The following is a 16533-nucleotide window of genomic DNA, read 5'->3' as shown; positions in this document are numbered from 1 at the left end:
ATTGAGAGTGGCCTTGGTCCTCGGTCTGCAAATGTGAAGCCCACTGCCAGAAACTTGGGAGTACTATTTGACTCTGACCTAACCTTCGAACCACAGATAAAAAAAGTTGTCCAGTCCTACTTCCTTCAACTGAGAACCATCTCCAGAATCAAACCAATACTATCACACAGCGACCTGGAAAAAGTAATTCATGCCCTAATCTTCTCACGACTCGACTATTGTAACTCCCTCCTTTCTGGCATCAACCAAAACTTCACTTCACACCAACTATCCATATTATGGTCTGCCCATTCACCTGTTATGATTTTACAAATATAGTCAAGGTAAATATCAGCAAGTATGATTTGGCGTTGGCAAATGGCAGGTTTATGTGTATGTGTAAATATTTGTGATGTGAGTTGTCGTGGCCGAGTGGTTAAGGCGATGGACTACCGACAACGATGCACTGTTTTCATACAATAAAGGTAATAATCATCAATCAGAAATGCTGTATGAAGTGGTAGGGAAATGCTTCCATGTTGGAGGAGTTACAACATAGTAGGACATTCTGACTTTGTAACCTACCCATGATAAAGTAAAGAAAATGCCAGTTTACTCAGCACTTGAAGGCTTGTCATGTCCTTCTACGATACTCAAGGGTCAAGTACAGTGAGTCAGCATAAGGAACCAGCCCCACAAACCAGTACAGTGAGTCAGGGAACCAGCCCCACAGACCAGTACAGGGAGTCAACGTAAGGAACCAGCCCCACAGACCAGTACAGGGAGTCAGCGTAAGGAACCAGCCCCACAGACCAGTACAGCGAGTCAGCCTAGTGAGTCTGATCAACTGCAGATCAAGTGCTCTCTATGTAGCAAGGAAGTTCATGTGGAGGATTTCACTGAACACTTAAAAGACTACCATGCTGAAGAGTGTTGTGACCAGTGTGGCAAGACAGTCAGGGGTGCAATTGGATTGCTCCAACACATTGAAAATGACCATATTGTGACCAGTCTGGCAGACCCACGGAGAACAACTGCGGATCCACCTACAGCTCCTCCCACAACATCAGCGGTGAATCATCATGCAGTTGCACAAGCACCAATATCAGTTGCTACTGGTCCACAAAAATCAGCTTTTGCCCAAGAGCGGCAAGGAGCTTCACAAAATGCACCATATTTTAATCTGAGGCCTCCGGAGATTAACTGGGCCAGTTTTCTCCCCAAGCAGTTCTGCATTAGGGTTAGCAGTTCCGCATGAACCCACTGAAGGGAAGCAGGGTTTGCACAAGGTGCTTGAAGTGCTTGAATTTTGAGGGGAAAATATCAAGTACTGGAATACCTTGAAAATAGCCCCTTTTTTAACAAAGTGCTTAAAAAGTCCTTGAAATTCAAATGAATCACATAACGCTGTCTTATATTTTGACCAAAGTTTTGTTCAAGTCATTATAATTAAATTGCTCAGAATCAGAAATCGCTCAGCTTTTTCTTTTTTAAAATTCTGACGCATCACCGTCTCGCGCCACTCCGCAGCGCGCTCTCCCTCTCCTTTCTTCCTCGCCTTGATGAGCCCGTTACAGAAAACTAAATGCCAGGGAAGTGTAAATTGAATCCAGCATGGCTGGAAATTGATCTTTATAGCGATTGGCTTTTGCCAAACAACACCAACCCTCATCGTGCAAGATGTAAAAAATGTTCTAAAGAGTTTGACCTATCGAGTATGGGTGAGTCGGCCCTGAAGAGCCACATGAAGTCAGCAAAACACAAGACAGTCCTCGCCCGTGCAGCCTCTGCCTCAGTTCAAGACTTCTTCGGGCCTCAACCGATAGGAAATGAACAGGTAAGAAAGTAATTTAATATCTAACGTTTGAGGGGATGATCTGATGATTGATTGATGAACATGGATAGTAGGGTGTCAGCTAGCTAGCTAACGTAAGTAAGCTAGCTACTAGGAGCGGGGATTCGCGGTGTCACGCGCATTGGGATGTGATTTTTCCGGATTAATCCGGAATTCCGGATTTTCCGACCCGAAAATGTGACCCACGTGAATCATGCAGATTCGTAAAAAAAATATTTATTTATTTTTGGGGGGGGTATGAGCTCGGAGCGCTCATTGGTAGACGCCAGTAAATAGTCGGTGCCAGGATGTTTCGCTAGCCTGCAAAACACTCACACCGGGGCAGCGTCAGCCGTTAGCGCAAGTTTTTAGCTGTAATTCGGCAGTAAATAAGCAGCCGTGTATGTCTGACTGTGGATGGCGGAGCTGGTGAATGGATTTGTGGAGTTTGTTGGTTGCAGCGGTGGCTGTTAGCAGTTAGCTCTACTTGTTAGCCGCTGCACTGCAGCATGCAGCAGAGCGAGCAGCCGCCGGACTTCACATCTGTTCACTTCTGGACTCCACTCAGAACCGGACTGTCTAGAGAAGGTTTATGGTTTGTTTGCTGTTTGACAGGCAGGTAGGAGGCTCGGTTGATCTGTGAGTGTAGCTGTGCTGTAAGTAAACAGTCTGAAACCTTAAACCTCCAGACTAACTGACTAGATGTTGCAGATTTAGAAAGCTGCGCCGTGCTCTGCGCTCTGTATATTTTCCTGCTTTTTTGTCCTTTGCCAATCAAGCGGGGGGTGAACAATGCTGGTGTGATGGATTTTTTTTAATGTTGTCTGTCTATGCACTTTGTCTTCATGTTTTGTCTGAATGTTATTAATAGAGCTGGCTGGTATAGGGAGGTAGGGGCTCGCTAACGTAGTACTCGCTACTACGTGAAATGTACTATTAAATTACAAAAACGAGATCTCTGCGTTTTACAAGCACTTACTCTTGGAACTATTTTGTCCTAACAAAAGCGGCGTTGACAGAACTACAGCTAATAATCACTGTACAGTGACAGTGTGACTGTGAGGGAGAATGCCCTGTCGTGTGTGTCACGATGACAGCTTGAGAAGCGCTCGTTGTGGTGTTTTGAGCCCTCAGCGTTGTCTGTCAGATGATATTTGTGATATTTGTTCATTTTCTCTATTGATATTGGCCATAGTCTTTGGATAGTGTGCACAGAGCAAGTCCCATCTGTGATAGTAAGCATTTCACTCCCGCCCGTTTTCTCATCCCGCTCCTGTGAATCTCTCAATTTTGAGCTTGTATCACACATTTTTGAGCTGGATGCAAGAACAGACGCCCAGTGACCAGTCTGGCCTGTTTTGCTACATTTAGCACCGCTCAAACTCAATATTTAAATTGACATTAGACAAATATTTTTCCCGTCCCGCTCACAGGATTGATAGTAGAATTGACTTGTTAAAGTACGGTGACCAGACGTCCCGGTTTGTCCGGGATTGTCCCGGTTTCAAGATGGGTGTCCCGAGTCCCGACAAATATCTGTAAAACACTAAAACGTCCCGGTTTTCAACATTCACTACCAAATTGTCCCGGTTTTCACCACAATTAAAATAATAATAATGGTATTATACTTGTTTTCAGCGCTTACATAGATGTTTATCATGTTCTGTCCCGCTCATTATTACCTAACCCAATCAAAAAACATAAACAATGCACCATGCGTCTGAATTCAACACTGAATTGTCTGTATGTGTGTCAATCAATCAATGTGTCGTTGTCAAGGCTGTTGCTAGCCTATGACGCTTGTGGCTCTGTCTGATGCTGTCTGTCTGTCTGATCTGTCAGTACGCTAACGGTTAGCTGTCATGCCGAAGAGAAAGTCGGTCTTTTCTAAAGACCTCCAGAAGGCTTACTCTTTTCTTCATGAAGTAGCCGGCAACGAAAATGCTGCGTTCTGCACACACTGCAAGAGTACATTTTCCGTCGCGCACGGTGGAAATGCCGACATAAAAGATCATATTAAGACGGCCAAACATAAGCGGTGGCTACAAGCTAGTAGTAGCACCGTTGCGACCTACTTGATCTGAAACTGAAACTGGCAGCTCCGGAGGGGACCTTTGCAACCATCTGGTGAAACACAACCAGAGCTTTCGATCCATGGACTGTACAGCTGGTCTAATTCGAAAATTCTATGATGAGCATTTTACATGCGCTCGCACCAAAGCCGAGGCAATTGTGAGCAATGTAATTGCCCCTCACGCTATGGAGTTGCTGAAGGCGGACACTATGGATGTCGACCTCGTCTCTGTTGCTGTCGATGCCTCAAACCACAAGGCGGTGAAGCTAATTCCAATAGTGATCCGGTACTTCAAACCATCTGAGGAGGTGAACGTCAAGATCCTCGACTTCACGTCAATCCCAAATCAAAAAACTATGTTTTGGTGTATTTTTGGAGACAAAACATCATTTTTTGTTTGCTGAGGCGCTGTCCATGGTGTTGAAAGGTGCAGTCACTAGGTGTGCTAAGCGCTGAAATAATTGTCCCCCATCCTGATGAAAACGCTTATGGTGCGTGCATAAGCGCATACATGTGCGCATGCATGAACGTGCGGTACACTTAAGGGTCCTGGTTTGGGGGTTTGAAAATGTGGTCACCCTATGTTAAAGGCACAATCCGTAATGCAAATTTGATGCCCCCTTTGGTACCATGATAGCCCTACTGGCTTTAAAAAAAAATTGGATTGACATTTTTTCATTTTCAAATTGATCAAGTTATTGATACAATGATTGATAGTATGTGACAGCTAAATGTGAGTTTTAAATAGTATATTTTTAAGCTGTAAAGTGTTTGTTTACATTTGCATTGGAGCAAAAACGACCTGTATCTACATAATATCCACAATGCTTTTAGAAGTGCATTCAGTGCAACTGGATGGGACATTGACAACACATTATGTGCCTTCCATAGGCTCTTCCATGACACACCAGCAAGAAGAGAGGACTATGTCACCATCACTGGTTCATCAGTGTTCCCTATGAAATTCTGTCCACATCAGTGGGTGGAAAATATTGATGTCGCCACAAGAGCATTACAGGTGCTCCCTCATATCACCACCTTCATCAAAACAGTGGAGCAGGATAAAAGATTCACAACACCAAAATGCAAGACCTTCTCTGTGGTGAAGGAAACATGTGCTGATAAGTTCATTACAGCCAAGCTCCATTTTTTTATTTTTGTCTCTAAACAACTGCAAGGCTACCTTAAGAAATACCAATGTGACAGTCCAATGGTCCCGTTCATGACCGCTGATTGGGTGAAGATGGTTAATAGTGTGATGAGTGCAGTGCTAAAACCACAGGTTACAGAGTCTCTTAAAGATTGCTAAATACTCTACAGATGACAAGGATGCCCTAGCCTCTACAAAAACAGACCTAGGGTTCTCAACCACAAAGGCACTGAAACAAGTGACAAATGTAAGTGAAAGACAAGTTTTGGAGTTTCAGGTCGACTGTAAGAACTGCCTCCTCACTCTGTTGAGGAGGCTGCTGAATAAAACTCCAATCCAGTCAACATTTGTCCGACAGGCTGCCTCTCTGCAGCCGCAACTGATGACAGCCTTTCCCGAGGCCTGTGAGAGAAAATGACTGCTCGCACTTCTTGTCGAACTAAAAAGGTTCCCGGAGAGTGCCTGTGATAATGCTCTAAAGCAATACTGATCTTTCCTCCAAGAGGAAGTTTCTAGAAATAGATCGAAATTTGAGTCACAAGTGTCACGCCTTGACACCTTCCTGGGGGGAAAGATGAAAGGTAAAGAACAGTACAAAGATGTGTGGCAAGTTGTGAAGATCATCCTTGTTCTGTCTCATGGTCAGGCCACCGTGGAGCGAGGATTTTCTGCAGCCATTACTGTTGAGAACAAAAAAGAGGAGACATACACAGCTCAAAGAACAATCTGTGATGTTGTGGCAAGTGCAGGGGGGGTTGAAAAGGTTAACATCACACCTCAGATGATTGCATCATGCAGGGCAGACAAGCAACGGTATGAAGACTGTTTAAGCAGAAAGCGGGAGAGTCAGAGTGCTGAGAAGAGGAGTGGAGACATGGAGGAAAAAAGAGCAAAAAGAGAAGACTTGAAAGAGATATTGAACACTTGGAAAGGGACGCTGAAAAAGCAGCCACAGAAGCAGAGAGGTCCTCTCATCCAAGAGACTGTATAGTGAGGTTTAATCTCTCTCAGAAAATCTCTCAAGGAGAAAAGAACAGAGCTTGCTGGACTCCTGCCAGACACAGAAATGTAGCCAGAGATGTACATTATGCAGCTTCACTGTCTTGTAGTGTTTGCCTCTGGATACCTATTTCCATTTTAATGGGTTTAAAGAGTCACAGGGGGGGATTTAGAGAGAAAGGGTGAAGGATAGCATTCATGTTTTTTGGAGAAATTATCAGATGCATTCTTCTGCTTCATGATTGAGTCTAAGAATTAGTCATTTATGTTGTTTACCACTCCTTAATTACCATGTAGCTGTGCATGTTTAAAGGTGAAAATATACTATAGAAACTGAATACAACTAAAGATATCACAACATGAAAAACTGGATGCAGACAAAAAACAAGGCTTGTTTCAGACTTAGTATTACATAGTTAAATTGACCCATCAACAGAAATTTGATGTGATAAATTTTAATTAATTAACTTTGGAGCTGTTTAAGGCTTGTTCAAGTTAGACAAGTCTAAGCAACAGTTAACTTTTAATTATACTTTAATTTTACATTTCAAAACCACATCACAGAGGCTCAAAATATCTTGACATTGTGAGAATTCTGTTTAAGAATTACTTACAATACTGCATAAACCAATTTCAGCCTCTGCATCTGTACATTGAAAAGGTCTATTGGTTATAGGCATAATGTAGTAGCAGTGGTAGTGTTCCCGAAACACTGACATGAAATGCTTAAACACAAAACAAAAGAAAGCATCAAAAGATCACTGTTGAGACATTGATGAAAACATATAAAGGTTGTAGTTGGTACTTATTCTTTTTTTATTTCCAAATCATAATCTATCTTATGTCTAGTAAAAAAGCTATAAAATATGTATGGTTGTCACATTTAAGCGCTCCTTGATTTTCTTCAATGTCTTTATTTTTTGTTATTTTCTTTTTAGACAACAGGGGGCATGAAAGAATCAGTATTTGAAAATCAGCCTCTGATCACTGCAGATTTTTTTCTCGGTGCACTTGAAGTGAACCTTGTGAATTGCCCCAAGGCTTGGTGTTGTTTTTCTCTGAATCGGGCTTCATAGGAAAGACAATTGGATTGTTTTTGTGTATGGTGCTCGGTCCATTCTGAGCCCAGTGTGTGATACATTATTAATGAGCTCTAAAGTGCCTTTGCACCTTACTATTGAGGGCACATATGAGCACTCACTGGAAAAACTATTAGAGAGATTTTCCATCTCTGTGAGAGATTCTCCATCTCTCACTGACAACGGCTTCAAAAGCCTAGTTGAGGAATGAATTTTATATTAAGGGAGGTTAACTGTAATGACATTTTGGATGTGAAGGGTGTGAATGGCAGATTTTTTTGAATGACTGCTGTTCCTGTACAGTTCCACTAGGGAGCACTCTGTCTCCTTTTTAATACCCTGAAATTGCATGATGGTGTCATTTTTCCTTTTCTTTTCAATGAGTTAATTTATGTATGAATTATATATTAAATGTGCCATTGAGGGAGGTGCATGATAAGTCAGATGTAAGTGTGTGATAGACCTGCGGGTTATACAGGCATATTTCATGCATGCATGTACATTGAATTCATGCAAACGGGTGGTCATGAAGCCATTTCATGCATCTCGTTGCCATTAAATAAATTTCAGTTACAGTTTTACAGTTACACTTACAATACTGCAAGGATTTCTGAGAGTGTACAGTGTTCAGTGGACATTAGACAAACTCCCTGCTGTTGCTCCTGTTCATGTTAAAGTGTAAATAAGAGTGTTGACATCAGTGGCCTAAAAAGAGTGTGATAAGTAATTGATGAATACAGTTATATAGGCCTAAAAAGAGTGACATGTATAAGTTCTCATTGAATATATAAACATTGATCACATCATTTATTTATGTTTAATACAAATTTATATTTGAAAATTTATTATTTGCTTTGAGTGAAGTCCTTGAAAATGAAAAAATAGTGCTTGAAAAAGTACTTGAAAGTCCTTGAATTTCATTTTGTAATGAGAACGGAGTGTGGGGGCGGGGCCGTGGGGTGACATTACTTTCTGATTTGTTGAGTGAGTATCTCGATGGCATCAGCTGGAAGGAACGCCAGGCTGCAGCACACGAAAAATGAACTCGCTTGACATTATTATGTATGAAACTGCCAATAAGATTACTTATTAATCGAAGGTGCCGGAACGCCGTTCCGGATCATTCCGGCCCACTTTAACCCCTGTGTACGAGCCTCATACTCCGCCCCTTAACTCTGAGGGGCTAGGGTCCAGGTCCAGGTCCTGTTGATTCTTAAGGTCCATCAAAGGTCCTTGTTCCCCCTCGACTTCATGAATCCCCACACTATACATTTAATTAAAGGAACCTGGCAAATAGAACAGTGGTTCTCAACCTGGAGGTCAGGACCACCCAGGGGGTCATGAGATAATTTGGTGGGGTCGCAAGATGATTAATGGAATAGGAAAAAAACATATTTCTACTACACAAATTTATCATTGTGTCTATTTTTTCTGATTTTTCTCTAATTTTTCTTGTGAAATACTGATTAGTTTTCAGCCTCCATGCCTCCTCTCACAACTAATCAAATGAAACATCCTGGAAAATCATGAACTGTTCATCACTCTGCATATGCAGCCTGTGACTGGGGGTCGCAGGTAGGCATCGCCTCATTTTAAGGTCTCATGAGGTTGAGAACCACCGCTCTACAACACATTCAAACTGCATGGCTGCCAGTGGGTGAAGTGAGGTGGAAGAGATTTAAATGTAGGCCTGCTTCACTGACTATCAGTGGTCACACTTTATTTGATAGTCCAGTGTTGATACTCAACTTCCTATCAAGTGACTAGAACGTGTCACTAAAGAGTCTTGGGTTGGGTTGGGTTAGGCTCAGGTCAGGGTTACATAGAGAGGAGATTTATCAAAAAGGCAAGTGACACATTGTTGAACATCTACTTTGTGTCACCTGATAGTCAGTTGAGTAACATCACACTATCCAAATAAAGTGTTGCCTTAATCATTTTTCAAACAGGTCATGGCAGAGCGTCCCACATAGTGACATAAGTTTCATAAAATAAATGAGAAAACAAACACACAAACAAACAATTTGCATAAGATAAAGAGGGCTTTATTTAAGAATAAGGCAACTACAATAACTACAATAATTCCTTACAAATTTCTAACAAAAACATAAACACATTTTACATGTTTTTTTATACTGATATTATACTGATTGTTTATGTTTAACTTTTTTAAATTATCTTTTATTATTTTTATTTTTTATAATTATTATACTTTTTTGATTAATATTATTATTAATATTTTTGTTGTATTATGTTTATAGTTACAGGCCTATATTTAGCACATATTCCTGACTTAGTACTTCCTATTTCAGTAAGCAGTTGTGACTGCAGTAACTGTCTGTAACAACTGTAAGTACCTGCAGGAACAGAAGTTGCATTGTAACCATGGTTCTCTGAGTGCAGAGATCACCTCTTCACAAGACACTTTCTGTTATGGGACAATTTAAAACACGTCGAGGAGATGGTGCAGGTCCAAACCGCCCCGAACCCGTCAACTATGTCACACCAAACAAACTATTTACAAATATACACTGTTGACGCCCCTGGGCTGACAGTGGCCGCCAGACGCTGCACCATGTCGCCATAGGCCCAGGTGCAAGGCGCTACCTGAGGCCTGCTGGCCCTGCCAGACGCTAAGGCCAGCTTTCAGGGGTGAAGGGTCACTCAAACCCCCCGCAAGACGCCGAGGTGATCGAAGAAATGGGGTGAAGGAAATCCTGCCTCGACCGGCTCCCTGGCCACACGGGGGAATGGTGACGCTGAGACGGGGGCGTTTAACCCGGCCGGACCGTCCGCGTCAACACCGAGCGGGGCGATACGGACGCCAGTGAGCCGGACCTCTACCCAGCAGAGCCCACCGATGCAGGACACTTGAGGAGGTTTAGAGAGAGAGAAGTTCGGCTAGAGGCAGCAGCGACCCAGAGAGTGGCCCTGATGCAGGTCCCGAATCTCTGGTCCTATTGGTCATCTCTCCCAAAGGCTCCAGTGCTGCTCCATGTGACTTCTGTAGGGAGAAATCTTAATGGAGCAGCACAGGAGCCTTTGGGAGAGGCAACAACCAATAGGACCAAAGATTCCCAACGGGTCCTACATCATCGCTACCTAGAAAGGTAACCGTGACGACGAGCTCTCCTGTCCAGAATGGTGAGCGGGCCGATCTGCTGCTGCCTAAAGTGAAACAGCTCAACTATCTGTCACCTCCGACCTGCAGCACAGCGTGGAATCAAACGCTCAGTAGCATGAGCTGCTTCTAGCTTCTGTCTCATTATCCACGTCACCTAACCCAGGTGGGTCAGTTCCCATGACACTTTGGGCCGGCTGCTCGGACACGGACAAAGCCTAGTCCTGAAAACTTTACGTCAATGGAGATCTCCACTGGAAATGAAATGTTAGTCCAGGACTAGGCTTAATCCATGTGTGAGCAGCCAGCCTGTCCTGTGAGGAGATCTCAATACCATAGAGAACATGTTTAAACTGTCAGCTGCTACACAATACTGTATTTTATTGTTTTATTATTTTATATTGTACTCCTTTTTTTTTTTTACTATATTATTATTATTATTATTATTATTATTATTATTAATAATAATATTATTTTATCATATGTTTACTTAGTTATATATTTTTAGTTACCCCATATTCTGAATTTACTGAAATAGTTTTTTTTTCCTTTTTCTATTTTTATATGCATATTTCTATTTGGCCATTAACCTCTATTACTGTTGTTGCCAAAGACCTAATTTCCCCATGGGCATCAATAAAGTTGAATCTTTTAATTGAATCCATACTTGACTATACTATTTAATATAAAACTACGGTTAATGTACAGATGCCCAGAGCTAGTGCAGCAGCCTAGTTTAGCGCCTGGCCCTCTTCCTGCACGGCTGAGAACATTTAGGTTCGTCACTAACATCTATCTCTATGTGGGGCACCTGCTCTCCTCCCGCACCAAAGGATACCGCCTCCCACAGGCGCCGCTTGATCCTGCGCCCCAGCTGCAGGCTGTAGGGCCGAGGCCGGCCAGAGGAGAAGCGCAGCATGGGATCCACGACCGAGTGGTAAAGCCGCCGGTACTCTGCTGCGCTGCGGCCGTGGATCATCAGGGGCTCGTCTCCGGTCTCCTGTTGAGAACCACTGGTTTACAGCAACTGGTGTTTCCCACCGACATTTCAACACTCTTACACTGAAAGTCCCTGTTACCCAGAGAAAGTCTGTATGGATGTTGTATGTTTTTACATTCATCACTATGAGATCATGTGTGAAAAATCATTACTCTATATGATATGATATGATTATATTATATGATATTATATTGAGTGTACCTCAGCCCTAAGGGAGGAGTCTTCCAGCTGGGGGAGGAACTGAGCAGATCTGGGTCTGGGGTCGGCCAGCCTGGAGACCAGGGGCGCAGCGGAGGTAATAATAATAATAATAATAATAATAATAAACTTTATTTATATAGCCTCTTTCTTAAACAGAGTCTACACAGTGCTTTAAAAAATAAAAACAAAATACAAAAGTAAAACAAACATACAATAGAATAGAGAGGCAAAGGAAAGGATGAATTCAAACTATAGGCAAAGTAAAATAAAATGAATAGTAATAAAATAGTAGCAGAATGTTAAACAGTCAGTTGTGAAGATGAGGCTGACTCAGCTAACCTAGTCTGCTGGTCCTCAGCTGGGAGGGAGCGAGGGGAAGCCTGCTGCGGGCCAGAGGAGCCGACAGGAGCGGCTGGAGAGGAGTGCAGGGCCTCGCTCTCCTGAGAGCAACAGCAACACCACAAACAATGACAACAACTCTACTGCTTTCTATTGTTTTTATTACCTGTCCAGTACCACGACTTTTCCTCACAATACAAGGCATGGCAAAGCAGACTGAATATGTACAATCCCTTTTCACATACAGACTACTTACAAAGTTCATTTAAATCAATTAAAATAACTCAAAATAAAGACAATTTAAACACAAAGATGCATTTAGAGAGGTCAGGTCATGTAATAAGACACAGGACAGTGCAGTTGTCTTGTATATGACAGTATCTACAGCATCATGTTTAAAGAGTTGAACCTCCTTCCTGGCTCTGGACAGCTTGCTGTGGCTCCTCCAGTAGCTGTGGTCCAGCAGGTGTCTGGGCACAACATGGCGGCTGCTGCTCGTCTGGAACAACACAGCAGTCTGGTCATTAGTGACATAACCGACAGGAACTTTCACACAGCTTCCTGACACGTTACGGAGCAATTTGAAAATAAACAGCCGATATCAATTTGAAAATAAACATTTTTTAACCCCCCCAAAATTAACCTACAGTTTCTCTCTTCCTCACCTGCTCCATGAGAAACCGTCGAGAAGAGCAACTGATGGACCAAAGTTGAGGAAAATGTCGAGAAAACGTCGAAAAAATCGTGGAAACGTCGAAAAAGTCGTCGAAGAGCCGTGAATTTGCACGTAGATTTCCTTCTCCGTCTCAGAGCCGAATGACTGATGTTCTGGACGGTTGTCCGGGTTTCCAGAACTTTGATGATGTTCGACATTTACTTTTAAACATTGGATGATGTAATAGGAAGTAATGGCGGATCAACTTCAAATAAATGGATGGAAAAAGAAGCCCATTTATTGTCATTCCCACCTGGACTCATTACCAGATATTAATCTATCATGGAATAAACATGAAGATGCATTGAAACAGCAACAGTGACTCTATCAACATAGTCGGCCTAGCGCATCTTATTCAATTAATTTACTAATCTAATCAGGCTACAGGCTAAATTATTAATTTAATCGTTTAATAACGAATTGCGTAATTCATCCATCTTATTTTTATTTTCACCAAACCAACATAACTTTAAGACAATGCAACATAAAACGTCACTTCTATAACTAACCAGCTGTTAGAAGTGTAACACTCAGTTTGCTCCATACTCAGTTTTAAAAAGTTAGTGCTTCATATTCAGAGAACAGAATTTCAGGCCTATTGGTTCCTTCTAATGTTGGTCATTTTGGAAATTAAGTTTCCTCAATCAGCAGTAAATATTCCAACTTCTTCCATAAACTACAGTGTGAAATACCTGGAACACATTTGGTTCTGGTTCCAGGTTTAAACAGGCTGCACTTTTCAGTGAGTTTCTGTGCGGTTTCTTCATTGACTTCCATGGTAAAACTAGAGAAGAGGAAGAGACTGAGGGAGCTGTGTCTGCTTCCTCCAGCAGATGGAGGTATCAGTCTGTCATATTGGGAGAAAACCAGTAAATATCATTGTTTGGCTTCCTGTATCAGATAATACTTGATGACAAAACTCAGAGCAACTCCCTCCACCAAACCAGCAGCCAGTCACATGATGCTGTTAGAAAGGGGAAGAGTGGGCTGGAGCCACAGATATGACAAACACACGTTTCAAGCACTTGGGCTTCCCTGATGCATAATCAGGAGTAGATACCGCCCACCACTCAATATGAATGATAAGAATAATGTATCAGTCAGCTTCACTAAAAGTTTATTAATGCTCTCATCTACTGTTTATGTGCTATCAGAGCATCTAGCTGGGGAATCCAGTAAAGCAACACCATGCCACTTCTAATGAAATGGCACTTTGGGATTTTCTCTTCTTATGACACATACTGTCATAGATTAAATATCAATAACATTCTCAGCCATCAGCACTATCTATTGAAGTTTAGAGGAAGATCCTGAACTTCATGTGGGGCTTTATCTCTCTCATGGATCTTAAGCAGTATTACTCCTTCCATGTGGGTAAGAAACATATGCTGGATATCAAGAATATTATACAACTCCATGGACTTTTTCAGATTTTTGCACCACAAAATGATGCATTCATTTTGGATGCTTGATCTAAAATCTACACAAAGGCAGGAATTAAAAACAAATATATCAAAGTATTTACTTCCAATAAGTGAAAACTCTAGTCTGTAAAGGTTTTCACCCCCATATTTATTATTCATGCTTCATCTTTACATTATAGTTATTTTGATGTTATCACAATCTCTCTAATTTTGATTTTATTCCTTGCTAGTAAATCTTATACAGTCCCATACATACATCCTAATGGGATTTTAAGTTGCAGGGTGTATTCTGCTTCAGAGAGCTGCAACACAGTGTGGAAAACCTGTGTTCAACATTGAAGACATGGAGTTCAGTGAGTGAACTTTCCAGCAAGGTTTTCTGTCCAGTTTCTTTATTGACTTCCATGGTAAAATTAGAGGATAGAAAGTCCACTAAGATTTGAGAGAGAGAAAGAGGGGAAGTTTCCCCGCCCACTCCTCCGTCACCATGGAAGCTCGTACCTCAGCTTACCTGGAACAAAGCTCTTTTCTGTCCTTTCCATTAATACTCATCTTGACTGTCACACCTTTATCAGAAGCCAGATCTGTGAGCGCAGTCTGGTTTTACAGCTGGAAACCATGAGAGGATTGAAGCAGAAAACCCCTTGTTGTCGTCTGATGCTGCTCAGAGATAATATCCTGATGTGAGTCTCAGGCTTAGATCCAACATGACCAACCAGCTTCAGCAAGTTTCAGAGTGTCAAATATGTTGCTGTCACTTATTCAGAGAGCTAATGGTCCGGGCATTTTGTTACAGAAGCAAAGTGAAGCAGGCTGCAGACTGAAAGTGAAACACAACATGGTGAAATATTGAACTTTTTTATATCCCTTTTCACTGGAACCAAATATATTCCTGTTGTGAAATGACAAATCCAGGCTGACAAATCCCCAGTTAGATGCTCTGATAGCACATACAGCAGATGAGAGCATCAATAAACTTTTAGTGAAGCTACTACTACATTATTTTTATCAGCCGTGGGCGGTATCTACTCCTGATCAGGGAAGCCCAAGTGCTTGAAACGTGTGAAGTGTTTCTCATATCTGTGGCTCCAGCCCACTTCCCCTTTCTAACAGCATCATGTGACTGGCTGCTGGTTTGGTGGAGGGAGTTGCTCTGAGTTTTGTCATCAAGTATTATCTGATACAGGAGGCCAAGTCATAACGCAAACTTTATGCAATGATAAATGGAGAGTTCCCCTTTACTTAAACCTTATAAATAACCTTTATTATGACAGTGTGTATTGCTGCCTGTGCTCACAGTTTAAGAGCAACATGAGAGCTTATTATTGATTACCACATTTCTGTACACACAGTACTCTTCATGATGTGTGGGCAGTTCCTCTTGCGTCTTTGGTGCTCACTGGAATCCCCTCAGCAATGTTTTCCGGGGACAGATTTCCCCCAGTGATAGTGGTCAACAGCTCTAAACTCTTCCACCAGGAGTTCTGGGACAAACTCCTCTCTGACTTTTCCTTGAATGGAAAGCACCTTGTCATCCCGGATGGAGCTGGAAGATGTGGTCAGATGCCGTATGACATGCAGTGAGCCGGAGTGTTTGTGACTCCAGTGGCCGCGTCATTCAGCTGGAATGAGGGCATAACAAATGAAAGGTTCGGTGGATGAAGCCAGAAACCCCCGGAGCACTTTGGGAACAAGCAGCACACACTGGTGAAACTCTTCCAGTCTGTCTTTATAGCTCAGCAAGGCCTGCGCCCCGGTGGCACTGAATGTAAAATATCAAATTCCTGGGACAGTTAGGAATTGAGCCACAACAGAGATAGAGCCAATATAATTCTGTAAAATCAATCTGGGTTTGGTTCTTTCAATGGGCAACTGGATGAATATTTAATGGTAAAAGGTAATTATCAAGTCAGTTCTGAAGTACATTAAGACTAGATTGTATCAAATTCAATCAATTTTGGTGTAATATTTTAGATTTGAATGATATTTACACTCCTTAAAAGCCTAACCCTTAAGTTACATCATGAGCCCTGGTAATCACAATAATGTCGAGAAATTTCATTTTAAAAACCCATTTCATCATACTGGAGAAGTAGAATTCAGCTCCATTTTGATTCAGATTTTGGACTCTGTGTTTTAACTCGGTTGTCTGTTGTTGGGAATGTTGCCTGTCCACATTGCCCAAAAAATTGCCAGATGTATCTCTACCCTCTTAACATGATGATACACAAGCAAATATTTAGATGGCAAATAGGGCAAAAGAATGTACATTGTGGCTGTGACATATTTTAACTTTTTCTACTACTTCTGAATCTCATTGTAAAGTCCTCAATATTTGCAAACACAGGCATCTGAACTAAAATATAGCTAAGTAATAGTATAGTAATAGTGTGTATGACTAATGCTGAAGGTAAATGAATCTATACACAAAGCTACATGAAAGGCCCAGGCAGTTACATGTTGAGTATCAACACCAAGCTCATCAAAACAAAGAAAATGCTGTCATCCATCTTTTGAAGATCCCATAACTTGCATGATTATTATTGTTGCATTGACTTGCATTATTCTATAAATAACACAACAAATAGAATAGGAATTGTTTTGACTGAATCTGCTTT

This window comes from Centroberyx gerrardi, chromosome 22, assembly GCF_048128805.1.
Source record: "Centroberyx gerrardi isolate f3 chromosome 22, fCenGer3.hap1.cur.20231027, whole genome shotgun sequence".
NCBI lineage: Eukaryota > Metazoa > Chordata > Actinopteri > Beryciformes > Berycidae > Centroberyx > Centroberyx gerrardi.
Note: the sequence above shows the minus strand (reverse complement) of the source record.